Genomic DNA, 27,811 nt, shown 5'->3' with positions numbered 1-27,811 from the left:
AGTATGCGATACCATGCCCTGTTATGCTCTTCGTAGGGTAGCACTCCTGTGGGCTCTTTCTTAGATACCTGAAGCAAATTGTAGGTCATGATCACAAAGTTCCAGGCCAGAAGGAATGGAAAACTTAATACACTTTCCACATGACCCCTAGGCAGAATAAGAAAACATACATTATGCTTATATTTTTACATGGAGTTGATTGTGGTCACTAGTACATCACTGATCAGGTACCCAGACCATGAAGATGATTAGAACTCCAGCACGGTGTGTGGGGGCAGCTGGCTTTTAAGTTTTGGCTAAAAGTTCCCTCTAGGCATAGATTACAACTAAAGCTCCCGAGGACCCTAGAGCAGAGGGATCATCTTCATTTCAGAGGGGAGGGAAGAGAGGACCCAAATAATCCTCTTCTCTGTGGCGTTGGCTCTTACGAAGTTTATAGAATACAGTGGGGAGAATTCTAGTTTTTCATACTATCAGAACTGGAAGAAATTGTAGAGATCACGTCTATCTTCTGAGCTAACTCTGCAAAGAGTTCAAAGTTGGGAATGTAAATGAATGTGCTTCAAGCTACAGAGTATAGCTAACAGGCCCACCCTGTCCTCTGGGCTGTCCCCACAGAGTGGACCAGCTTTTTCTTCTTACTAAGAGCAGAAGAACAAAGGCATGAAGTTGCCATCTGGGATGAATGGAACAAATGTCACGGCCTGCTCTGGCTCTAAGCCATTATCACCACTGACATGTCATGTTTCAAAGAGTGTCTCACTTAAAACTAAAAGAATGGAGGCTTAACATTCTGAAAAAGAATAATTTACCAGTGATAAAATTGTCCTTTGGTGCCTGTGAATACCTCAAGCCTTTGGGTATAGGGCTCAGGAAAGCAAGATGTCCATAATTATTGAGTTTCATCTTAAGTAATGAATCTTTTTGAGGCAGTAATTAGTTTGCTTTTTTTATTTCTTGATTTTTTTTCCTTGAAAGTGTTTGGGGTTCTAGAAGAAGGCTGTCTTTGAAATGCTCTTAACCTATCTTACAGATCTCTTGGGACCACATCCATTACCAAAAGGATGGCTTTGACTCTGTAAATCAGAAATCAGACAGGATGCATTGTGGGACGACTACAGGATACTGAATGAGAAAGCTGAGAAACAACAGGGCTGAAAGGGATGGTGAAGACTGTAATGAAAGTTACATGTCACTTGTTCTCCACATGACCATTGACCTTGAAAGATTCTCAGATGGTGAATCTGTTGCTGTATTGGCAACCAAAGTCATTTGCAAGAGCACAGAATAAGTGGTGTTCCAAATGCCAGCTGGTGGGTGGCTTGCTGCCTGTGTCTAATAACTCCTTTGAGGTGATGTCTCCACTTCATAGATATCAAAAAGGATTTGAAGTCCAGCATTTCCTTTGAAATTTGTATACATCATTTCATTGGCTCTCCAAAGGACCTATGAAGTGGTTGGGAAAGAGATCTGCATTTCTTATTAGTTGGGGTTACTATGACTGTAATAAAAACTGAGACCAAAAATAACTTGGGGAAAAGGTTTCATTTAGTTTAGAGGTCCTAAGTCACAGCTCACTGAGGGAAGCCAAGGCAGAACTCAAACAGGAACCTGGAGGCAGGAGCTAATGCAGAGGACAGGAAGGAGTGCTGCTCACCGGCTTGGCTCTTCAGGCTGGCTCATTTTGCTTTCTTGTAGAACCCAGAAATATCAGACACGGGACAATGCTACCCACAATGGTCTAGGCCCTTCCCCATCACTCACTAATATAGAAAATGCCCCACAGGCTTGTCTAGAGTCCAATCTTATGGAGGCTTTTTTTTCATTGAGGTTCTCCCCTCTCAGATGACTATAGCTTGTGCCAAATTGACATCAAACTAGCCAGCACACAATTGACCCCTTGTCAAATTGACACATAAACACCTCTCTGTTAAGCGATAAACTTTCCTTTCTTGTTCATCTCCAAGTTGACACCTTAACATTGACATTACAATATAAGAATTTTCATACATTAAGATGATCCGTAGCTGTACACATTCAAACACTTTACAAGTTATCTCTTTAAAACTATCTAGTCTCTCTTAAACTGCAAAATCTCTGTAAAATTCCAAAATCTCTCCGAACATTCAAAGTCTCCCAACTGTGGGATCCAGTACAATAAAAATTAAATACTTTCTTAATCTAAGAGAGAGAAAAAAAAAACTGGGCTCAACTACAATCAGATCAAAACAAAACCAAAATCCAATAGTGCAAATAAATCAATGTTCAGTGTGTGATTCACTCATGATCTTCTGGGCTCCTCCAAAGGGCTTGGGTCACCGCTCTGACTCCACCTTCTGCTTCACAGACAGATTTGCTCCATTGCAAGGCTGATGCTGTTTGTTCTTGCCACTTGGTAATCACCCTGAGGTAGTAAACTTCTGGGGTCTTGTTCCCATAGGACTTCACTCACCAATGACCTCTCCTATGCTCTCTTCACGGTACCAAGCCTCAACTCTCTTCATGAACGGGAACTGAACGGGTGTTCAGTCCTTTGTCTTTAACTGTTACCAAGGCTACCCCTTCACTGATGGCCTCTTCTAACCGCCCAGAGTGCCCAGCTCCAGTTGCTCTCCATGACCCATCCATGCCTTCTAAACCATTACCACCCAGGAGACTACTACACATTACTATTGTGTTTGGCTGCCATCACAAGGTGCAATCTTGGCCACCTACACGGCTCTGTGTGCTGACCCTGAAGAAATGTTACTTTCCAGATTTCCCTTCAAAGATTCTGGTATCTTCTTAATTACTAGTAATTTCCCAGCTCCATCTAAACAGTATCAATTGTCCCACTGAAGTAAGGTTTCACTTCAACGGTGCTGATCTTTTGCTAATCAGAGCTAATTCTCCAGCCCCAACTAAGAAGAACCACAAAATCTTAACTCAAAATAGTAAATGGCCATGGAAGAAAACCTCCCTCTGAAACTTCACAGTCTAGACCTTGATCACCAGCCTTACTCTCAACATTCTTATGTGCTAAGCTCCTTCAGAACTGCCCACTGAACTCTTAGCATTCAATGGCCTCTCTAGCCCAAAGTTTCAAAATCATTCTACAATCCTCCCAAAGACAACCTAGTCAAACCTGTCACAGAAATCCCCCACAATCCCGGCTTGAAGTTCTGTCTTAGGGTTACTATTGCTCTGATGGAACACCATGACCAAAATCAACATAAGGAGGAAAGGGTTTATTTAGCTTACATATCCTGAGTTCATTGAGGGAAACCAAGATAAGAACTCAAACTGAATGGAAACCTGGAGGCAGGGGCTGATGCAGAGAGAGGCCCTAAAGGAGTGCTACTTACTGGCTTGATCCTCATGGCTTGCTCAGCCTGCTTTCTTACAGAGCCCAGGACCACTACTATCCTAGGGTGATATCACTCAAAATGGGCTAGGCCCTACAACATCAATCACCAATTAAGAAAATGCTTGCCTCTAGACCAATATTATGGAGACCTTTTTCTCAATTGAGATTCCTTCCTCTCCAATGACAATAGTTCATGTCAAGTTGATATAAAACTACCTAGTGTAGGGTCTTCATTCTGCAGATGAGGAAATCAAGGTATTTGGAAGGGTAGGTCCCTGCTCAAGGCCATAGATATAGTACATTGTCTCCTGAACTTGAATCCAGAATTCTTCTGTGGGAGATGGGATAAGTTCTCCACTGTCACATGACCACAAGGGTCTGCTGGGACTGTCTGTGAGGGGTCTGTTCTTCCCTCTTTCCTCCCCTTTCTACTTCAGTGTAAGGCCAATGCAAAACATATTTGTTCCCTGAAAGATTATTTTTGCCTTTATGGTCTATTTGTGTTCCTCTGCTCTGGCGTATTGGTGAATTCTGTTGTGTAGCTAGGTGCTTTTTATATAATCACAAAAAGAAAATAACCCTATGACTAATTAGGCTGGAAGCTTGTTGAGAAAGGGATTGAATACTTGTTTGCTTTTTTTCTTCATTTATCATTTTTTGTCGTTCTTCGAACATAATAGACAATAATAATGATTGGACAAACCTTACTTAAGCTTCAAAATTATTCTATTCTGAAAAAAATCCAAGGTGGTAAAAAATAGAAGCTCAGTTTCTGTCTTCAGTCTTCAGAGATGATTTCTTGAGGCAATGAATGGCTTCCCAAGTCCTGTGAATCATGTGATGATTATGAATACTTGGGAGACAAAGGAACTCTGGGAAGCACTTTGTAAGATGGGTTTACCAGTACTCCCATTCTCAGTGTGCCTAAGTTCCCTTAGCTGATGCCCTGAAGAGCTGGCATGTGCCCACCATTGCTGTAGTCCAGATTCTTTTATTTAACCAAGTGTCAAAAACAACTTTAGATGGAGAAAATAAGTTGGGTGAGGAAAAAAAAATCCATGAATCCCAGAATAACCTCCAGTTTGGTAATGATTTATCCTGTTCCATTGTTAATTTTGCAATTAAGCAAGTGTACTTTATATGCCTGAATGACCCATGGATTGTATCTTAATCAAATTAATGTGTCTGCAGCATCAGACTGATCCAGTGCTCAGCTATTAGAATGAAAGATGAGCAAAGTCCGTGTTTTCTCCCTCCTTCCTTCTCTTCCCTTCAAACCCTCTAATCAAGAAAGGTCAGCTGTGAAAAGGCTGTCATTTTGATGACTGCCATGAAATCCTATTGGTTAAAAAATGTGAGAAGCCGCCCCATCCACCCCCAACCCTGGTCAAACCAACTGTAAATGTGTGTGGCTCTGGAGTTTGGATGAAAAAAAAGTGTGGTTAATTCTTCTTGTTATGCACTTCCTGCCACTGACATTTGTTGCTGTTGCTGTGTAATGAGGTCGAGGCTGTGTAGGTAAATGCAATGCATGTGACCTATATGTGTACTGCTCTTTGTCACGACTTGTCTCCGCCAGCACTCTTGGAGCATCTGCAAAGGAGAAAAGGGAGACCAAGAACATCATCTATAACCTGCATGTCCTTGTAGCAACTGTCTATAACTTTTGTCATCTAAGTTTAGGATAAGACATCTGAATAATATGATATGTGTTTTTAGAATTATATATCAATTTAAGATTATAATTGTTATTTGATTTAGAGATAGGGCCTGTGGTTTGAGTCAGTCACTATTTATTAGTACCGAAGCTCTACACAACGAATTCCTGTAAGGACGTCAGGAACAATTTCCTTGTTCCATCTAGTCTGTTTTAAGCAGTAGACAAGACCATTTAAAATAGCATGTTAATTAGATCAAGTCACATCCCTGGTTGAAACTTTCTGATGGCTTCCCACTGTCCTCTTCACCTACATGGAAGTTCGGAGTTCCTCCAATGGCTTAGAAAGGCTCCTCTCCTCCAGCAACGTATCTTTTTAAAAATTTTCTGCCATTTCATTGAGAATTTCATACATGTAGACAAGGAGATATAACCATACACACTCCCCCCCGGCTCCCTCTTAACTTCATGTCCACTTCTATTTTGAGCCTGCCATTTTTTTTTCTGTGGTGGGCCAATCTCTTTCCAGCCTCAGAGGCTTTACCCAGGCTATTCCTCCTTCTGCTTGAGCTCTTCTTGGTTCAGTTACGAAGGTTATGTCTTTTGACACAACTCCTCTCTCCTACCTTGAAGAACCGTGCTATCACTTCTGCTGTTTCACCATGGCCTCCTAACTTTGCAAATGTTTCTGTCCTTCTTAATATTGGTTTGTTTGCTGGCCAATATGCTGTTTGCATCTTTACCTAGTCCTGGATATCTGAGAGAAATGTCACATTGACTTCCATAGTACTTAAAACCCTTAGCCCCAAAATGGAGACTACCTATGACATCATCATCCCGCAGGAAGCCATGAGATTCACGCTGATGTTTGCTTTGCACTGAACTTTGAGATGCTGGGGTGTCAGCAGGACATGTGAGGGGATTTTTTTGTATTTTTTCTTTTCCTCCTCTGTTCAAAGTTCAGGGGCTCATGCATTAGACATTGCTGTTGCTTTCAACATAGCCCAGGTGGGGCTACCTCTGCTGCAGCTGCTCTCCTTTGACCGTATTGGTCACTGTCCTTCCCTTACCTAAGGGGCGGTCCACAGAGAGCACTCAACTCAACTGTTGGACATGCTACCCTACAGTATTTTCTTGTCCTCTACACAGGGCAATGGCGGTAAAGGAGATGCTCAGAAACCATTGGGGAAGGCATACAAAACGTCACCGCTCTCCCAGTTCTTTGTCAAAAGACTGAGGTATGATCCTTCCCATCACCTCCTGAGATGCTATGACCTACATTTATTCCCTTGTGCTTTCTCAGAACCCATAGCTCTGACTTCTTGTAATAATGTCTCCTGAGATATCACTGCTCTGCAAATAGTTGCAGGAGCAGGAATGAACTATGTGTGTTTTCTGCAAAGACAATGATTCTCGGTATAAAACACTGGTAAAAACAACCTTACACAGCCTAAGACTAAATTAAATTATTTTATTCGTACAATTAATATATGATTAATTATATGATATAATTAATATACATTATATAAAATATATTTTATATATGATAGTATTTCTTTTTATAATATTGATTCTGAAGAAAAGTCAACTGATTATTATTCTGCCACCTTTACTAGTCTCTGTTCTCTAACTGCTCCAAAATCCGTGTGTTTGAACCCAGGATGGAAGAAAGACTCAGTTTCTCTTTGCCCACCTTATCACAGGGAGTGTTGGTTTAATTTAAAGTAAATTTCAAGAGCATGGACCTCAGCCTGCCGTCTTCATGTCAGCTCTCTCCAAGCCTAGATTTCAACTTGTAGAATTATGGTAAGTGAAGGGGGCTTAGTGGCAAGCAAATTCAGACTGCCCTGGTGAGTCACAGGTAGCAGTTTGGTGGACTCTTTGGTTAGAATCGTGTCAGTGTCTGGTTTTATAAGCATGTGTCTTTTCCACTTCCTAAGGAAATAAAACCCGAGAAAGAATATGAGGTGAGCAGAAAAGAAACAAAGATGTTGCCACTCAGCTACTGGCACATCATGAAAAAAAAAATAACAGTGTAAAACTATTTACTCTCTTCCTTGGGCCTGGAAGGAAATGGTTGAGTTTTTAACCAGGAAGGCAGTTGCTACTGTTGTTACTGTTTTTAATAACTGTTCCCTTGAAACGTTGGTGGTTCTCCTGACTCTGAAGAAGTTTTGTGGACAGCAGACATGGAAGGTCAGCCAGTCAAGTGCAAGGCTGCCTGCCTGGGAAGCATGGCACGATTGGTAACTTTAGAAGGGGGTAAAAGAACGGCCCAACTGGCTTTCCAGCTGTTTCTCTCCATGGCCTGCCAGCAGGGCTGGGCTTTGGAACCTGTTGTCTTTGTTTTCATGGTTCCACCAAGGTTCTCAAGCTGAGAAAGACACTTCCTGCTCTATGCAACAGTCCTCTTTCAAGATTTCTGGTCCCTGAGAGGAGGTCCTAGCCTAGAAACACAAAGTTAGCCCATTTGAGTTGCAGAGTGGGGATGACACGCCAGTGTCGCCATCCCCCTCAATGTGAGCCCAGCCAGTCCCATCACCTGCCTGTTATACTGTTCCTTCACAGGACAGTCGTGCCTGCATCAGAGAGGCTGCAGAAGAGACTGCCTAAGACAATGACAGAATGCCTTCCACAGGACAAGAATCAGTGCTGGCTGAGCAAGGAGAGCAACATCAGGATAGGGGTGTGTGTGTGTGTGTGTGTGTGTGTGTGTGTGTGTGTGTAGGTGAGGAGCTCTCTTACGGATGAATTTGCAGGTAAAGGAGCCTCAGGCTTGCCGTTAGTGTAAACAGATATAGAGTGTGCTAATGTGCTATTTTGAATAAACCTAAAAGCCCAAGGGAAGAATCCCATTTTTCAAACATGCAGGATTTTTCTTTTCTTTTTTTTTTTTTTTGTTTTGCTTTTCATTGAAAATGATCTTTTCAGCAAAAGAGCAGGAGCACGGAGGTAGCAAGTGCAGAACTGGAACTGTGTTGATACCTGATAGAAGATCGATGCCCCACTGTTGTTACCAGTCTCTTCAGCAAAGAAATGGAATATTAAGAGATAAAATGAAACTGAAGAAGTGGCATGCGACAGTTGGTGATGATGCCGTTAGAGCACGGTGGACCATCGGAAGACATGGGATGCTAGCTGTGGTCAGGGACCACTGCCAGGAAGGGTGGCAGCTAAAGTGAAATCCAGGCAGTCAGCAGAGTGGTCCAGGGAGAGAAAAGAGCACGTGTGAACGTGCCAGAGACCCAGGAAGCACACTGATAGATGGAATACTGGAGGAACTTTGGTTGGACTGCAGGAACAGAGTTGGTAGGGTTCGTAAAGCAGGAGGCTTCTTGTGAGCACCTGAGAAGCCACACTGGGAGATTAGCCTCCAACCTAAGACCACTGAGTGTTTTGTTCAAGCGGTGATCACTGAGAGCAATGCTGGCTGTAGGGCCTGTCTAGACACAAGTCAACCAAGAGAGGAAAATGGCCTGGTCTCAGACAGCTGTGATGGTCAAGGTGGGGACAGGAAGAATTAGGAGATGTTTTGACAGTCGGTTGACAGATCTTGGCAGTAGGGCAGTGGGGTAGATGTCATGTGGTTTAGCCGGAAGAAACCTTTGGGGTTGATACCCAGGCATTTGATGTGGGTACTGGGTGCCATTCAGAGGGGCAGGAAACCCGTCAGGGAAGAAGCGGCCGTTGGGAGACAGAAGTGAGTTTGGCGTGGAGATAAAGATTTGGGGGTTTGGCATATACATCATTGTCTCTCAAAATATTTTCCAGGTGCCGTCTGCATTGCACCCACCTGTGGTACTCAATAAAGAGGTTGCCAGGGAAGGGTTTCATAATGGTAAACAATTGGTAAATATTTTATATAAGATCGGACGTTCTTTCATAAAAAGCACCAGGAACTAAAGGTTTCTGGTGGGGAACATGCAGATAATGCTGGAGAAATGCGAGAGACTTCTTGTCTTTCTTCTCTGGTCTCTTGTTTCTAGGGCTATCGGGTTCCACACTCCTTTGCGGCCAGTATGTGCTAATTTTGTTTGTATTGGTTTTCTTTGGGAGGGGGCGGTGCAGTACAAATGAGGCCCCGCCTACTCCTTTTCTTCTCTTCTTTTTTTTTTTTTTAGTATAATTCAAGAGGAGGGAAAAGCTTTCATCGAAAGACCAGATGTCTTCTGCTGTGGTCTTTTTTTGTGGTCGTTTCATTTTATTTTATTAAAAAAAAAAATTCTCTTGCAGATGAAGCTCATTTAAACACAATGGCAAAGCCACAAAAGGCTCTGCTCAGAGGAACTTCAAACTGGGCTGGACTCAGCCAGAGAGACCAAACAAGGGGATGTCCTGTCCCTTTGGTTGCCCCCTTTCAGGGGCCAGAGCAGCTGCATTTCAGATGCAAATGGGAGATGGAGGGTGGGCGGGGGTGGGTGGGTGTGGGGGCGCAATGGCGCTGCCCAGGAAGCTGGTGTGCAGGTGTTGAGGATTCCAGAGTCAGTCCAACAACAGGCTTGGGGAACACAGAGCCCACAAAGAGGCCTGAGCGCGCCTGCAGCTGCACTGGGCATTCCTGTTTGTGGTCATCAATGGGCCCTGTATTGAAAGTATGAGAGGGAGCAACTGGCACGTTCAGAGAAAGGAAATGCCTTGGAAACGGAGTGAAGGCTGCAGGGGCTTCCCCTTGGCCCAGCTCATTGGTTAAACCCACGCCCATGCATAAAACAGATATTTGAAATATGATATTACAGTATCCGAGATCTGGAAAGAATCCAGGGGGATCATCGAGTCCACCTGTCCCTAGAGATGAGAAAGGCCTTGTCAAGGGCCAGTGACTTGCCCCGGGCCACACCTTGTGTCAGTGAGAGAGAACTCAGGAGGGGAGGGGCATGCATTGGGCTCTCTCTGCTCTACATATTAAATTTTTGCATGTATTTTTCTTTGTACAGTTTTCAAGGAAACCTGTGAGATTATCTTCATAATTTCTTTCTTTTTAATATGGGAGAATTGAGACTAGTTAACTCATAAGATATCCCAAATCAAAATGTGAATGAATAAGTCAGGATTTGAATCCATGTATGAATTTGTATGTTACTTTCCTCCAAAATCATCTCTTTTGTCATGCTTTATTCTTGATGCCTGGGCAAGTGTAGTTTTCTCTCAAAATGACACACATCTGTCCACAGGCAAATGCCATTTCTTTTCCCATGTGTAAAATTGACTAACCTGCATTTAATGCTGAAATGTGGACCATTTGTCTTCAAATATAAACCCTAAAGTATTCAAACACAGCATAAAGTAGACGCGACTGTGGTGATCTCGTTCACATAATACGCGTCTAGTAACTGCTTGGATTTTTCATTGTCCTTTTTTATTTGAAAGGTCATTGTTTCTTAGAGGCAGAACCTGCTTATGTCCGCTGGCCTAGTGTTTCTCTGACTTTTATGTGTTTGCATTATTCCTGCACTCTTGAGACGTATTTGCGTCTTCATGCGTCTTGGTAGAAGTAGAAAGGATGCTGTAGGCAAAGCCCTCGGCGCTGTCCTATAAGTCAGGAAACTGACGGCCAGAAAAGATTCTAATTTTCCCCAAGAAAACTAAGCTCAGGTCTTCTCACTGCAGAAGCCGTTCAGTGAAGGACAGACTGATGATAGAGCCTGAGAGACCGGAGCCATCAACACTGCTAATCACATTTCTCTTTGAAAGATGCTGCCTTCTGATGTGTACAACTATGTATGTATCATCTGCAGAGAGATCAGACTGACGATGCGTGGGGGGGGGGTGCCAGGAGAGAGAGGGGACAGGAGAGAGAAACTGAGAGACAGAAAGAAACAGTCAGACACACACACACACACACACACAGAGAGAGAGAGAGAGAGAGAGAGAGAGAGAGAGAGAGAGAGAGAGAGGTAAAAGAGCTTTGTGGGTGTCACCTCAAGGTGGGGTGGTACTGGAAGGAAGGGAAGGGTTGGTTGTGGCACGGTGACCTAGAAGAGGTGAGACTCTGTGGGTGGCTTTCTTTGCGCAGATGTATCAACCTCCGCCTGCCTGAAGGCTGTGACAATCCTTGGGTGAGTGCCTTCAAAAGAGCACCCAGTGGGTAGAGGACAGCAATGATTATGCTGATGGCAGGGCTAGGGCGCTCTCCTAAGGTGAACCTGCCTGACTCTGGACACTGGTTTTGAGCAGTTTTGTGACTTTAACCTGAGTTTCTGAGAGCAGCTATTTTGCTATGTAGGTGGACCCACGACCCTTCTTTGGGAAAATTAACCCAGCAGTATCCCCTGCTGATGAATGAGGCACCAGCGTGACCTGTCTGTCTGAAGAACAGTACAGCAGGAGATCTGAGACTACAATGCTTGTGTGCTGTTTAGATCACACACCTGTGTCATGGACAGAGCACTGGGGGCCACAGAACACCGAGACCAGAGAGTGAAACAGGCTTTATGACTTCATGCCTGCCTTGGATAGTTCCCATTTTCAACAAGCATTTGAGTGGGTTTCCAAGGATCTCTCAGTCCTCGGAAAGGACAAAACAAGAAAGACAGAGAGAGAGAGAGAGAAAGAAAGAGAGAAGGAAAGAAAGAAAGAGAAAGAGAGAGGGGGAGGGAAGGAAGGAAGGAAGGAAAGAAAGAGAGAGAGAGAGAGAGAGAGAGAGAGAGAGAGAGAGAGAGAGAGGCATAACCAAGCCAGCACAACAGGGGCTCCCACAGGAGAGACAGTGCAAGTGAAATGAAAACGATGGGGAATTTTGACTGAGAAGCATACACCTGAGGAAAGGAATGGCAGGTTGGAAGATTTGGAAGGGGGAAGGTTGTAGTGCGATGTGCGAGTCGGAGGGCTGGCTGCACTCTAGGGTGTGTCACTGTCTGTATGAATTTGTGGGGTGGGGTCAGCAGGCCAGACCGGCAGGTGGGGAGGCTCTGGATGGTGTAAAGCCTGACGCTGGGCCATCCTGTGAGAACCGGAGGAGGCTCGGAGGACGGCGAACTGAAGCGTGGTAAGATTATAAATGAGATTTGAATGTATCCTTCCATCCACAATCTGAAAAACAGGCAGGAGGCAGGCAGACAAGGCAGAGGAGGGGGAGAAACAGCCATAATGGATGACGATGGTAATTTGTCTACACCAGCTGCAGGAGGGGAAGGGCAAGAGAAAAGATAAGAGAAATCCTGGGACTGGTGCTCATCTGGACACTGGAGTGACTGATGGGTCCCGAAGACGGATTCTAGCTTGGGTGACTAGGTAAATGGTGGCACAGTTAACCATCAGAGGAGCTGAATGTGGTGTGCTCATGTGTAGACACGATGTTTGCCCAATGCTCAGGGATGTCAGAGTTCAACCATGGGTGAAAGAGACAGTCTGGTGCCCAGCAGATGCAAACTGGTTGGGGATACAGGATGTACTTAAAAAGACAGTCCATCCACAGTGATATTCAAGGGTCCAATACCCATCTAACCCACCCTAGAGAAAAGAGGATGCTGAGCGCTGGTATGCTGCAGCGTATAGGAAGTACACTATGAAGTAAGGCAGACAACACAAGGAAGCACCCAGGCCCTGTCTGTGTGGTATCGGGGCCACAATAGGTACCAGATCAGATCTCTTTGTGTTGGAGCTTGTTTCGAGATACAGTGCGCACTCATTTCCTCTTCGCCCCCACCTGCTTCCCACTATCGGTACCTCCTTGCCTTAGTCACTGAACTGAGTCATCTTCGAGGCGATTCCAGCCACCTTTCCCTCCATCAGGGTGCACAGTTTGAGAAGGAGAAACAGGACATAGGTTTTATCATATGCTGGCTGGCTGGGAACATGGAAAAAGGTCTCTTACTCTGGGTTCTAACCCATGTATTACTCTTGGGTTCCCAGAAGTTGGTGTCTATGAATTTTTGGACAATAGGAAAGGAAAAATGTGGTGGAGATTGAATCTGTCTTGTGGGCTCAACAAATGTAGAACTTGTGGACCCATTCACATGGGTCATAGACAGTGGCGTTATCCTCAGTGGGGTTAAGCCTTTTCCCAAGGCTACATGTATGCATGGCTGTAATATTTCAAAGACCACAGTGCTGTATAATATTTCCTTGCCTCCTCATATCACATCCAGAGGAGAATGGTTTTCAAGTAAACTCATGATGAGTACCTACTATGTGCGCCACCAACTACTGTGCTGGAGGGGTTTCTGTAGGACTTGTACTCTTAAGAAGCTCAGCATCCCTTGTCCCTTGATTTACCCTTCAGTATTATCTGAGCCTTGCCTATAAGTGGAGTCCCCGTGGAAGCTGTTTAGGTAGGTGATCAGAGCAGAAGCTAACACTGGATACGGGATGCTACAGAAAGACATAATGGGTACTGACTGCTCAGTGAGGAGTTCAAGGGAGTTACCTCAGGTTTTTTCGATAGATCTTGTAGTGCAAAGCTTTTGTAAACATGGAATCTGGGGCAGGAAACCAGGGTCATGGAAACTCAATGCACTGAAGAGGGGGGACTATGGGAAATGCCAAGTATTAGGTTAGACACAAAGGGGCAGCAGGACAGGTAATAAGTGATTGAAACAGGCTTTTAAGGCACTGTCAACACGAGATGAATTGCTAAACTTTTGAATACTTGTTCTTCTGACAAATAGTCAGTTACTGGCTGTATGTATCCTTGGTTCTAGATGCTAGGCTTTGTTTAGGGTGTGGCTAAACAGCAAGACGGGTTTTGACATCAAGGAGCCCAGAGATTCCTGAGATGGTCACATTTAACAATGGTTTTGAAAATGTGTATACCATGAAAAGTGATGGGAGAGGCCACGGAATGGGAGTGGGGCTGGTATTTGTGAGAAAGGGAGGTGGTGGGAAAAGACCCCTTGAAGGATTAGTGTGAAGGCTGAATCTGAAATACAGATAGAGGGGTGTGTGTGTGTGTGTGTGTGTGTGTGTGTGTGTGTGTGTGTGTGAGAGAGTGGTGGACACAGGGATGAGCAGCACGGAATAATGTTTCAGAATGATGACCTTCACAAAAGGAATCAGGCGATAGGATAAGTAAGCCAGTAAATTAACAGGACAGAAGAGTCTGGAAGGCGGCCACACTCTCCTCACACCCTTGGACTCAGTGGTTGGGTCATACCCTTGAGTTCATCCTAAGAAGCAGCTGCTGAAGCCCTGGTCTTCGGCTTTACAGTGCTTTCATTCTTGGTTTTTCTTAGTAATCAGAATTCATTCATCAGCATCTTCTCCCAGGATGAGTAGCACACATTCCCTGGCACAATGCTAGAACACACAGGAAAGGACAACATACAAACTGTCTATAGACACAGGACAACAAGCATTGGAGTGTTGATGTTGAAAGTCAAAAAGGGGTGTTGTAGCTTTAATTGACCCTGTCTATGCATACACAGAACACGGGAGTTGAAACTGTCTGTCTCTAGTGGACACGAGTGGCATTTCATTTCCACGCCTACATATATCTCAGTAAGAGCCGGCTATGGACAGGTGCTTATGTGTGCTCCTTGGAACACTCTTGAGAAGAGAAAATTACCTCCATTTGTCTTCATTTCTAGGCACTGTCTTCCAAGGGGTTCAAGCAGTCTAGCGTGGAGTCAAAGTATGTCATATACAAGGATCAGTGTCCAAGATGGGGTGAAAGTCTAGAATCCCAGACTCTTAAGTACCACTTTCAGGGAGCTAACCCAAGCCAGAGTTTCCCCCTTTGTCATGCAAGAACCTAAGGATGCGTAGGTTCTTTAGCTTCATAGACACATAGCGAGATAGATGGGACTGGACAAGGAAATGTGCTTAGAAAACCACTCAGGTAAGAAGCAAATGCCAGCACTAAAGAAAACTAACTACACCTGACCAAAGTCGCCTGCTGTGATGTGTGTCTTATCATTCACAGTACAAGTGCAAGGAACCAGATCCTCAGAAGGTAACTTCCTCATGCTTTTGGGTTGCTACTGGGCCTGGGGTTGTGGGTGACCTGGACAGAGGCCCACCATGCAGTGGGCTTTCCTTTCCTTCATTATGAATGTTAGCCCTCTGGTGAGACACTTTTGCTCATGGCTCGCACATCTGTTTTTTCTCTGCCCCTTTGAAAGCCTATTTCATGGTTCAGTAGAGCAGAGTTTGATCCAATAGCACTCTGTCTTGGTGGCTTCAAAGTGCAGCCCCCACCCAGCCTCCAGCTCCAGCTGGGTTTCGGGCAGTCATACTTAACAGTCTGATGATTAAGTGAGCAGCACTAATAACACAGCAGTCAGACTTGGCTCCAATACCCTCCTGATGCCCGAGCCTCGTGCTCTAATAGAATGAGTAGAAAAGGATACATTTGCAATCCCGAAGACTAAGAATTCCTACTTTGTTCTTTTATAGCCAGATAGGACATGGAACCAATTTCAAGATGCTACAAACTTGTGTTCTATAGATCACCTCTTAGACTCCATATACCAGACTAGAATCACTAATTCAAAATAATCCCAAAGACAACCGTTCCTTCTACATCTGAACTATGCCACTGTCCAAAGTGTGTGGCACTTCAGTTTTTCTTCTCAGCATTTATTTAAAAAACTTATCTAGCTCTGGTACCTTGGGATCTAAGGTCCACAAAAATGGAGTGTCCTAACTTGTTTTTGTCCCATTTCTAAGGGACATTCCTGGCACGAGGACCCTGCTGTGACGTGGCACTACACTTCCAGAGTACAGCACCCTCAGATGCTTTAGGAAGAGAGGCATCATAGTTCACATCAGGACAATGCAAACTGAGCTATGCATTTACTGTAATTCTAATCAGATGATTCTATAATTGGAAGGACACCAGTGGCATTCTGTCTTTGGAGTCTTCTCCATTAAGCGACTGAACAAGGGCCAGGGGACCTTTGATTGTCCCAAATGCAGATCCTGAGTGAGACTCTGAGATGTGTGTGTCATTATGTTCCATTCTATTATAAGGTCTCACCCCTCCTCCTCTCTTGGTAAGATTACTGAGTGCTAGTAGCAGTCATTCCCCGTGCACTCTCAATAAATTCTTCCTAAGTATAATTCTAGCTACAGAAAACAAAACAAATCTCTCTCTCTCTCTCTCTCTCTCTCTCTCTGTCTTTCTGTGTGTGTGTCTCTGTCTCTGTCTGTGTGTGTGTGTGTGTGTGTGTGTGTGTGTGTGTGTGTGTGTTTGGAGCAAGGGGTATCTGTAAGTATGTGGATAAATATTTTAGGTAAATATTTCCAAATCTAAATCAGTCATGTATGGTTATATGTCTGAAAGTAACAAAAATACGAATTGTAATTTATGAATCTCTGACAATACCTAAAGTAAAAATAGATTAAAACATCATGGGCAGAAATGTTGCAGAATTAGCTTGTGATTGAAGCATTGTAAAGTGTTGTGAGTAATAGAGAAATAAATCAGGTATAGACCTGCACTGATGACTTAGAATGAGAGAGATAAATTATGATCATAAAAATAAAAAAAAAAATAAAACTAATCTGAGACAGAAAGTTCATGGCCATGGCATTTGGAGTTGGAGGAAGAAGAGCCCTCTAACTGGCAAGACCTGGCTGGATTCTTGGTGGAGGTGAGATTTTTAAGCCAGACTTTACTGGATGAGAAAGACTTGGCTCAGAAGCAAAAAGGAAGAGAAGAGATTACAGGATCACAGGCTGGTACAGAAGAAGGAAGACACGGAGCTGGTGAAGATTCCCTCCAGGGGTTAGCCAAAGATGTTATAGCAGATGCCTGTGGTTCTCATTAGAATACAGTTCTCATCTAGGGCAGTCTGGATGGGCCTGATCTTCTGCACTCCTAATAAACTCCCAGGTAATGTTTCTTCTGACCTTCTGGGGATCGTCTACATCCTAGGGAACCCTTGAAGTATCTCCATCAGTAGAAGAGTGTTTCTGTTCTCACCTCCTGCCTTAAAATGTCCCTTTAAGGCAGTGGCTCTCAATCTTCCTAATACTTCAGCCCTTTAATACAGTTCCTCATGCTGTGGTAACTCCCACAATCATAAAGTTCATTTTGTTGCTACTTCAGAACTCTGATTTTGATACTGTGGTGAGTCTTAAACTCGAACACCTGATATGCAGATATCTGATATGTGACCTCTGTGAAAAGGTCGTTTGCCCCAGGCCTTGAGACCCACGGGTTGAGAACCCCCTTTAAGATGCCATTCTGATGTCTGACACACGTGATGACAGGTACGGCGAGGGAGGTAGGTTCCTCTGAGCATTTGCTTTGCACCGCCTTCCTCTTCTTCTAACGAACAAAGGAGCCCAGATGGCAGGGGAGTGCAGTAAGGGTCAGGAAGGGTCACACACTAAGATCTTGGTGCTGGAAACGAGACACTGTGCACACCAATGCAAATGCTGCTCTGGCTTCACAAATGGTCCCTGGTCCTAAACTGTTTCCTGAGGGGGAAAAGGTGAGCAGATTTGCTCCTGTATGTTTGGCAAGGACTAAAATAATGCCCTCTGGCTTGGTAGTCGATTAACTAATATTTTAAGATGACACCGGTTGCACATGAGGAGAAGAAAGGGAACAAACAGGAGAGCTAACCCGAGTTCTTCAACCTTCCTGACAGCAGGAACATGAGAGGTGAATCCTCTCCTTGTTCCCATTCAAGCTCTGCGTAAGAATCAAAGAGCTAACAGGCATGAGGGCATTCTTTAGATCTTGAGGCTAGCCGGCCATCATGGCCACCCCTCCTTAGGCATGGAGATATTAGACTTTTCTCATATTCTGGGTGTTGTTAGTGGAACAAGCTAGTAACCACGGGAAAGGAATGTGACAGCATCAAGGTCCAGGCCTTTTGATGGTTCGGCAAGAGTTTGGTCCCTCGCTCCCTTCAAATCAGGGTGCCACTGTGGCTGACTGGCAGACTTACCTTCGTGTGTCTGGCTGTGTAGCTTCCTGTAGTCTCTGGGGACATGTTATAGGCAGTAGTATTGCCACTCAGACCATCCCCTGGGAGTACCTTAGGGGCTCGATATTCAAATGCCACATCTGTTTCCTGAGTGCTTTGCTGCCCTAAAAGATCTTTGGGGCCATGTCCCAGAGCAGGTATGTAGGCAGGGAGGAGAATTCATGAAGTAAAGGCAGCGACAGAGCTAGTGGGAATATAACGGTAGCCATCTTTTAGGAAGAAGCGTGCCACGCAAGAGAAGTCAAGGAAGCACTTCCAGAAACCCACCTGCAAAACCAATACCTGGATCAGGAAGCTCAATTTGAGGGAAAAATCCATTGCATGTGTGGTTAACAGCATCGAGTGCTCTTCAGATAACAGTGGTTAGCACCATGGAGGTCAGGTTTAGTCCCAGAAACCTTTGCATATGTAGAAACCAAAGCACTTAGAAGGAAGGGCTTGCCCTGGTCACTCTGGATTGAGGTAAGACTCTTCCTCCATTTCATGCTGTTGGAGGAGGGTCATCATTTTTGCCTCTCCTGGTTTCAGCTCCATGGTCTGCAAACCCAAGAAAGAGCTGGGATACCCTCCTCTATCCTGTAGAGGGTGGGCGGGGATCCTGGGCCAAGGGAATCCGCTCACCTGAGCCTCACACGTGGAAATCAGACCTTCTCTGCTAGCCTCTCTGGAGGAGAGTGCAGCTGTGCTTGGTCCCTGCTCTCAGACTCACCTGCCCAAGAGAGAATCAATGAACTTTTCAAGCAGTTAACCACAGAATGATGCCTAGGCCTGTTTTCTCAGCCAGGTGCTCCAGGAGGGAAGTTGTATGAGTCACTGTCGGCCAGAAATGTAAATCTGGCCCGAGGTTTCCTTTGCAGTAAAATCCAGGTCATTAATAGTAGTGACCATCTGCATAGCACGTTACACTCACAAAGCACTTTACATAGTCATTTGCTTATCACAACTGTTCAGAGGCCTGTTATTGTTGTGCCCATTTTACAGATAAGGAAGACAGACCCCAGAGGAATCCTATCATGCCCAAGGTGACAGGAAATTTGAGTGACAGGCCCTAGGCTTAGTTAAGTCTTGGGACTTGATAATTCACAGTTTATATCATATCTCCTAGAGCTTCATTCCCAAGAGCTATAAACAAAACAAGGAAAACCAAACAGCTTGGCACACATTGACTTGAACTCCATGTTTGAAGAAGTGGTAATCACAGCCTCCGTGTGGTGTGACAATCACGCAATGCCCAGAACAGGCAGGAAATGAAGGCTACCCTGACCCTACTTATATTCCCACCATCTGGACGTTTCCGTGTCAGCATTTCTTCGTAGTCCTCTCAGTTCTTTAAGGAAACAAAGAAACAAGCAAACAAACAAGCAAACACAGAGTCCATTGTAGGTCAGCTCTTCCTAGCTCTCTGTCTCTCTGTCTCCTTCCCTCTTCCTCTCCCTTTCTCCCTGTCTCTGCCTCTCTCCTCCTCTCTCTGTCTCTCTCTCTGCTCCCCCATCACTGCAATTACCATCCCAAAGTTGATGTGTTCATCCCCCGTGTTCAATTCCTCCATATGTATCCAGGACAGTGTAGAGTATTGTTTTATGTTTCAAAAATGTCACGAATGATATAATACTGATTGATTCTGAAAATCTTTTTCTTTTACCGTTGTTTCTTTAGGTATGGCAATATTGGTACCTTACTTTTTTTATATTATTATTATATTCAAATCAACAGCATAAGGCTTGGTGAGTGTTTGTTGTATGCCAGGCAACAACACACACACATACACACACACACACACACACACACACACACACAGAGTCTATACACATGGGAACATGAAATCTTTGCAAACAGTCCATGAAGAAGTGACCCTTAGCTGTAGGGTCACTTCAGAGATTGGTACCTTACTTAGCCCGAGTTCTACCCCATCACATCTCTTTGGGTAAAATACACCACAATTTCTTAAGGAATTCTGTACTGGTAAGCTTTTAGAGGACATTTCCCTCTTAGAAGCAATGATGCAGAAAATATCCTTATAAAGGCCCTCTGTGTATTATGCAGGCATTTCCTTGGTTGTACATGCACGAGTAGAGCTTCTAAAAATAAGGTGTGCCTAGCCTCCCCTCGCCTTTGTGGGCATTGCCGATTTCTCTCCACAGTGGTTATATCTATTTATACTTATGTTGGCTTTTACCTTATAACTGCTTTACTGTCGTCCAATATCACCGAATTCTCCCACTGTCAGACTTAAAACATTTTGGCCAAGGTGACTGCTATGAAATGGCATCTCTTGCTTTTCACGTTAGTGTCCCTTCGGCTGTTAGTATGTGCTTAGGCACCACTCACCTTCCCAGTTTTGCACATTGATGTATAGTGTGGTCACTTCCTATTGTCTTTCATTCCTGTGGCTGTGTAGACAGTTTTCCTCCTATATCCCAGGTACTTGTCCTTCGTCAGTCACCCAGGCTGTTAATGCACTCCCTGTATCTGACTTGGGTCTTAGTTTGGCCCACTGCCCGGTCACATTCCCTTGCAGGCTGTCAGCTGGCCACTGCACCCATTTGACTCTTTGGATCATAGCAACACTGTGGTGAAAGCCGCTTGGAGCTGTGCTTTGGAAAGCCTGAGTGAACAAATGTTCCCCCGCTCTAAAGATCCACAGTGAACTAGGGGACCATGTTCTTGCAGGGGAATCAGGGAACGACCTGCTTGGCTTGCTCAGGATTCTCGTTTGCTAGTACAAGTGTGTAGTCAAAGCAAACGAAGCAAGTGTCAGTGGAAAATAACCTTAGTCATTGAGGGTTGTTTGGGCTGTCCGATGGCTACTGTGGTATGTGGATGGTTTCCCTTGTCACAGTAAATCTTGGCACAGTTTGTCTATGTTGTTTTTTATAATCTGTAGACCTGCCGTATACGTGAGAATACCTGAAAGAGTTGTCGGGCTCAGTGATCTCTCCTGTCCCCACCCACATCTTGAAGCATCTTCCACAGGGGCCCTGGAAATCATCACCAGAAGGTAGGAATGAGCAGGGACTTTGAAACACTTCTACCTTTGCAGGTGTAGAGTCACTTTAAGGGTTTGTTTTTCTCTGGGTGCCTCAGCTATCCCCAAAGGAAAAGTAGAACTCAGGACAGGAAGCACAGAGCGCCCAGAAGGATGACTTTAGAGTGTAGGGCTATTTATGCAGCCTGTTGCGTGGCTTCCATACTGTCCCATGGGGAGGGAGGTGCTGTGATGTGCAGGTGCTCTGACTAGGGAGCGCCCGTGTGCCATCACTTCCTTGGAAGCCCATGGGTATGCAGGAGCAGAGCTCTGGGATCAATTATGTTGGTAAAACTACAGAGGCCAGGAGTGCGCCAGAAGCTCTGTGGCTTAGAGAGACTCACTGAAAAAGAGACCTTATGTTCCCAAGTGGAACCCTGTGGCCCCAGGGGAGGTGACCCCAGCTGTCTGGTTGGGCAGCCAGAGCACCAGGGCTAGGGAGCCAGGACACACCTTCCGTTCCAGTTGACTCACTTGAGTGGCAAATTCTTTTCTCCCTCACCAGCCTCTCATCTTCAAAGGGAATTCATTAAGCCGTACCATGCCATCAGCACTTGGCCAGGTGTCGTATTGGCCCATTAGGTGGACACAGGCCATAGCCCTAGGGAGCGTGCCAAATGAGGTAGGGAATGGCAGCTGAGACCTATTGACATCCCGAGATAGTTCTGTGGCACTTTCTATAACCACCCCCAGCTGTTTCCAACTAGGCGTATGGGAGCTTTCCATACACACAGTGTTCTTCCTGTCCCCTGGCTTTTGCTCACTCTGTCCCCTTTGCCTGGAATGCTCTTGTGCTGCCTGCTTTACATACCCATAAACTCACTCCTAGGTTGAGCCTTCTCTGCTAACCCCAGGCAGAATTGTAACTATAAATTCTCTATGCTGCACAGTGCTCTCTATAGCTAGTAAAGCACATAGTTCTGTGCCGGGGTCATGGCTTTCATTACTATCTGCCCTGAGTGTGAATTCTACTTATTCATCCTCTTTTCCCAGCCAGAATGACTTAGACACTCAGCAAATGTGAGCTGAATGAAGAGAAACAGTCCATGGCTTGATGTGACCCTACCTTGTGGTATAACTGGAAGCAGGCCCTATCTTTTTGAGTCTTGAGTTTCCTTTACTACAGAATGACTACGGTGGGGCTAAATGAGAAAAGGCCTTTGAAGATTTTATAGGCCTCATTGTCTATGACTCTTGTCCCCTATTGGAGAAAAGAGTTCATCAATTAAAGACCAAGAAAATGTTTGACTAAAACCCAACCTTCCCCTCCCACTTATGTCTGTCACCTTTCAAAAATGTATGTATTAGCAGTTTTCAAATCTCTGACTAAAGTTTCAGGAGGTTTATCGAACTGATTGATTATGGAAAGTATGTACCTTTCATCTTCCCCTGGGGTAAAAATGAGGCTTAATTGATTCCTTGGAAGGTGTTTCTAATTATTTTTTATTTGATGGATTTGTCAACCTGGATGTTTGGGTGAAAGAGCTATTGTACAGCTGTGGCTGTCATGCCGACTGTCTCTCTTCTTGTCACTGTGCAGGACATGATGCGCACGCATCAGACACCTCAGAATTCCTGCCCCATGAGGCTAGTGTGTTTCCTCGGTCGCACCTCAGAGTTTCTGTCCCTTGAGTAACAGGTTTGGACAGAGGATCAAGTATTCCACACTCTCTGAAAGGGCTCATGACCCCTGACTCTGGTCTCAGACTTCATGTCTGTCTGTAAAGTGAAGCTGAATGGGACCATCACTGACCCATTTTTGCAGCCGAAGCTATGTATAAGAAAGCTTCAGTGAGTTCACATCTGCTCACGTGACTTAGAAGAGCGTGGCTTTGGGGAGCTTCATTGACTGATTCTTCACAAACTTACAGATGACTGATTTATTGGCTGGCTGCTTTCAGGTTGCCAGTTTTTTTTTCTTTTCCCAAAGCAGATGAATTCTATTAGAAGGAAGGAAAAAGAGACTCCCGACCCAGGGCTGACTTTGTGGGGCTAAGTGGCCTCATACATTATCGAGAGAGGAAGTCATCTTAGCCTGCCATTTGGTGACTTATATCAATAGCCTCTCACCAGGCAAGTAAGTGAATTGTTGAAGCCTGAAGTAGGGCTTCCTTCTGAGAGTCTGAGAACATTCTGAGTGCTGGGTACTCTTGGGGTACACCACAGTAGCCCCCTGTAACTCTGCACAGGAAGCAAGAGAGAAGAGAGGTGTTTTTTGCAGACCTCCCTGGGACTTGGTGCCCATATCTGTGAAATAGGGTAGTAAAACTTCTCCCAAGTTTCCTTGGAGGACGTTTGTGATGGTCAGTCTGTCTGATGGAGGTGGCACACTCTGGATTTAGAAAGGGCTAGCTAGCACCATCTCGCTGTTGCTTCCTTCCCTACATAGAGAAGACTCTGAGTCTCCCAAATGGGACCTGAGCTTTACTTCAAGAGACCACGTACACTGTAAAGGGCAAATAACTACAGTCCCTGACAGAACACTGAAGATGATTAAAAAAAACCGATTTCTTAATTATAAAACTCTCTATTGGGATGACTTGCTATCGCCACTCCCACCAGCAGCCTAAGGGTATCGCTGAATAACCTCAGAAGAAGCTATCCATCCCTTCTACTGCTTGCCCTAGTCATAGCACCCCCTCATCTTGAGAGCAAGGCCTTCTTGGGCTGAAAGTTGCAGGCAGACAGGGCTAGAGCACCTCAGCTGTAGGTTTCACCTCAGCTCTGACTTTTTGGCTGCCTATTTTGAGTCTAGGGTATGTAAACTTTAGACTTAATTTCCCAAGTCATCTGAAACTGAACATGTTCCAAAGTGAACTCGTTAACTCCCCTCCAAAATTGGTCCAGCACCCATCGTCGCTGTCCTAAACTGTCACACACACAAGCTGCCCTTGCTACTACCTCCTGCCCATACCTTGTGTATCCTGGAGACTCTGCTTCTTCATCGACAGCCTCCCTCTGCTTTTGGCCCATCACCACTGCTACAGTTCAGAGCCCGTCATCACTCACCCAAACACTATTGCAATGCCTTCTCAGCTTGCCTTGTTATTTATTTCAACCTGGCTCCAAACTGCCTCTCTAGAAACTCAGTTCTAAAAAACAAAAACAAAAACAAAAACAAAAACAAAAACAACAACTTTATCCTTCTGAGACTCTTCCAAAGGCTGTTCATTGCTTTCAAGGAGAAATCTACACCCAGGAGTTGAACACGAACCCTTCCACCTGCCTAACCGCAGCCTCATCTGCTGCCACATGCCTCACAAATTCTCTCTCAGCAATGCAGGCCACTGTGCCCTCAGCGCAGCTCCTCCCTAGCTGTTAGCACATGGAGCACGCCTTGCCCTGACTATTCCTTTTGCTGGGAAGTTCCTCTTCTCCTGCAAGCAAGCTTGAGTTCTCCTATTCTTGGGCACTTGCTCTGTCCCGGTGCAATGACCACCAGTTAGGTTCTTCTGCCTCTGAATGCCTCAGAGCCTGTGTGGATCTTAGTCTCATCCCAAGCTGCTGCAGCTCTTCACTTAGTTTCAATTTCCAAGATGACGAAATCCTAAAAGACACAAATGAAATCACGTGTCCGTTCCCAGCTCTCTCTATGTCTACTGTAGCTGGATCCGGATCCGTGTATGTTGATATTGCAGATGGATACAGACATTGAACAGTTTTTTGCTTGTTTGTTTGTCTGTCTGCTTTTGACAGGGTCTCTATACAAAGCCCTTACTGTCCTAGAAAGTAATTTGTAGACCTGGCTGGCCTTGAACTCACAGAGATCTGCCTAGTGTGGTGGCCTCCAGAGTTCTGGGATTAAAGGTGTATGCTACCACATCCAGCTGAGGTTGAACAGTTTTTGACACAATGCCTATTAGGATAAGTATAAAAGACATTGCATTGGCCAACAGAACTTTCCTCTAAGGAAATTTGTGAATGGACAGTGTTTTAGGTAAATGTGTCCAAAATTGTCTCTCTGATGACGATGGCCTTTGGTAAGGGCTATGCAGCTGTCCTTCAAATAGGGTGGCATGTCTATGTATCTTGACCACCCTGTGTGTGGCAGGGTGGGCAGAGGTCTCAATCTGCTAGTAATGAAGGAGGAAAGAGCCTAGCCTGGCAGCGTGTTATGAGTTCCCACAGCACAGGCAGGGTCTCCCCTAACAAGCATTGTTTCTTATTGAGTGTCTGGGTTAATCAATAGAGAATCCTTCTTTGGGCCCACTCCATCAGGTCTCATGCAGAGGAATTCTTTTTTATGGGGGAGGGGGTCAGTTCTACTTGTAAGTAAATTAATGTAGACAATTATTTAAAATGCAGACTCCCAGGTCCCCATAATGCGCTTCAATGCTGACTGGGGCCACATCCTGCTCTTGGTGGTTATGATAAAGTCCTGTCTGGCAGAGTTTGGGCTGAACATTGTTTTTTAAACCTCCATGGATCCCTGCTGGTGTGAAGGCTTGTGGGCAAAAGCAGTTTCCAATGTCCGTCGGCCCTGGGCAATAGGGCTACTCTAGGGCGCTCAGGGGCTGTTCTGCTTGTCTTACAGGCCTTCTTGAGCACAGCTATACTTAGCAGCAGACACACTACAGGGGCCCGGACTCCAGAAATAGGATCTGAGTTGTGGGGCAGGGCCTGTCTGGCCCAGCATGGAGTCCTATTATCATCAGTACTGAAGCTGAGGAATCAAAATGTTCGAGTAATAATATACAAGTAAATATACAACAGTTCAAAGCCAACCCAAGCTTGCTGGTTTCAGAACTCCTGCCCCTGTGTTAGCGCTCCTGGTCTCAGTTGTAGCGCTGGGAGTGAGGCAAAGGCAGAGAACGCTTCCCATTTTACAGATAGAATCTGGGCTCTGGAAAACAGGCCACTCATACAAGTGTCACCGCTGAGATTGCTAATAATCCGTTCCAGACCTTTCCGTCTCCTCTTCCTGCGAGGCTCCATCCTACCCTGTTTGCTCAACTCTTCAGTCATTAGATTTGAAAACCAAGGGTCACACTTCCCCTCCCCCCACAAACATACTCACAATGTCATGACGGGAGTTTAGAAGCCAGCAATTTTGACAAATACACAGTTAAGATTCTATCCAACAATGACCAAGACAAGTTTAAATAAAAGTACGAATTTTCATTTGAAGCATCCGAGGAAGACATTGAGTGGCTTTGTTTATTAAAACTCGAGTCGAACAGGCTTTCAAAGTACGTGGTAGTAACTAATCTTCCAGAAGTTTCCAGTGGGGAGCAGAGCTTGATCTGCCTTGTACCTACATGTGTGGGCCAGCTGTGGGCATTTTCTCCTCACCCGGTGTTCCTGACATTGTGGAATCCATAGCGCCGTGGTGCAAGTACTTACAGCCAATCATATATTTCGTTTTGTCTTATTTTACTTTTATTTATTTATTTTTAACCACCATAGAACCAGTCGTTGAACCCTTCCCAGCCACCCAGGCTTGCAGTTGATTGAGAGTGGCACCGACTGGCACTCAAATGCTCTCTGTCATGTGTGCAGGCTTCTCTTCAGGGCCGGCTTTTGCCTCTAACCACAAAGTCATACCTGAGTGCCATTCTTTAAATGGGAGATTCTTTCCATCTGAGTTTGCAAAAATCACACTGATGGGTTTCCACTAATAATAGTCCTGTGGTGTGTGTGTGTGTGTGTGTGTGTGTGTGTGTGTGCGCGTGCGCGCGTGTGCGTGGCTTGTAAAGAATTTGCACGTCCCTCATCACTCTCAAGCTTCATATGAGCCTTCTCTCCTTGGTAGAAAGAAAGGGTCTGACAGGGGACGTGACTGCTCCTACAGTCAGAGACCTCAAAAGGGGCAGGTGGGCCTTGAACCATCTTCAGCTCCCTTGTTCTAGGCACTTGCCTCTTGCCAGCTGTTTCCTTCACCTCGGACACTCGAAATGCCTGAAGGGTAGGGTACTGTCTGCAGCACGGAAGTGTCTGGCAGCAAACCGAGGTTAACACACCAGACTTGGGCTTTGACAGGAAGGGATAGACTCTCTGGCTTGGGGGTATGAACATAGGCCGCCCTTTTCACTAGTCTGCTGCAAAGAAAGGTGTCCCCTTTTGTTCCCCCTTGGTGCTTGGTTTTCTGTGATTCCATTAAACACTGTTATGGGGACCTTGTGTTTTTGGGTCCTTCTCTCAGTAAGAATTTGGAACCTCTCAAATGACCCAACATAAACGCTCCACCTCCCCTCTTGCACAACCCCCACCCGTTACTGCCCAGCACTGTATTGATTGGAAAGTGTTTCACAACACGTTTTCAAAACATGCCGAAGGTCGAGACTGAGTGACTCACACGCAGTCACATTTCTGCTTTAGTCCCTCCGGACTTGATTGGTTAGGTTGGCTAATGGAAGTCCCTAAAGAAACTGTTAACTCTGTCTAATCCTGGCCAGGAGGATTAGCAGGTGGCGTCACAAAATAATTCCTAATCATGTCTGTGGTAACGGACCTGTGGAAATCTCTTGGGTTTTGGATGCCAAGTCTCGAGAAGAGTAGGAAGGCAGGAGAGGGTTCCTGAGCTCACTTTGCCAGCTCTGGCTCCCAGAATATCCAGAGAGCAGACAAAGTCAGGTGAGCGAGTCAGCTGATAACTGCGGCTCTCCTGCTGCTCTGGTGATCTACGCCGCTCCATTAGTCTGTGGAACTCGGGGCTGTGACCCTGATTCAGGCCTGCAGAGCTGGCTGCCAGAGGCCAAAGGAGGCTACCCTGGGCAGTAAAGAATGCCTCAGAGGATAGTAGTCATGGATAGTTCCGGGTTAGATCTGGGTTGACACACAGCCTTATCTCCACCACCTGAGGTTTCGGACCAGCAGCTTGACCAATTAGCATCTTGCTTTTCTACCACCTGATAAAGGAAGGTCTTGGTGATGCTTTCTTTCCCAGGGTTGCTTGCAAGAGCAAA

The sequence above is a fragment of the Rattus rattus genome, chromosome 4 (genome assembly GCF_011064425.1).
Source record: "Rattus rattus isolate New Zealand chromosome 4, Rrattus_CSIRO_v1, whole genome shotgun sequence".
Taxonomy (NCBI): domain Eukaryota; kingdom Metazoa; phylum Chordata; class Mammalia; order Rodentia; family Muridae; genus Rattus; species Rattus rattus.
The sequence above is the reverse complement of the archived record's forward strand: the minus strand, read 5'-3'. Positions refer to the sequence as shown.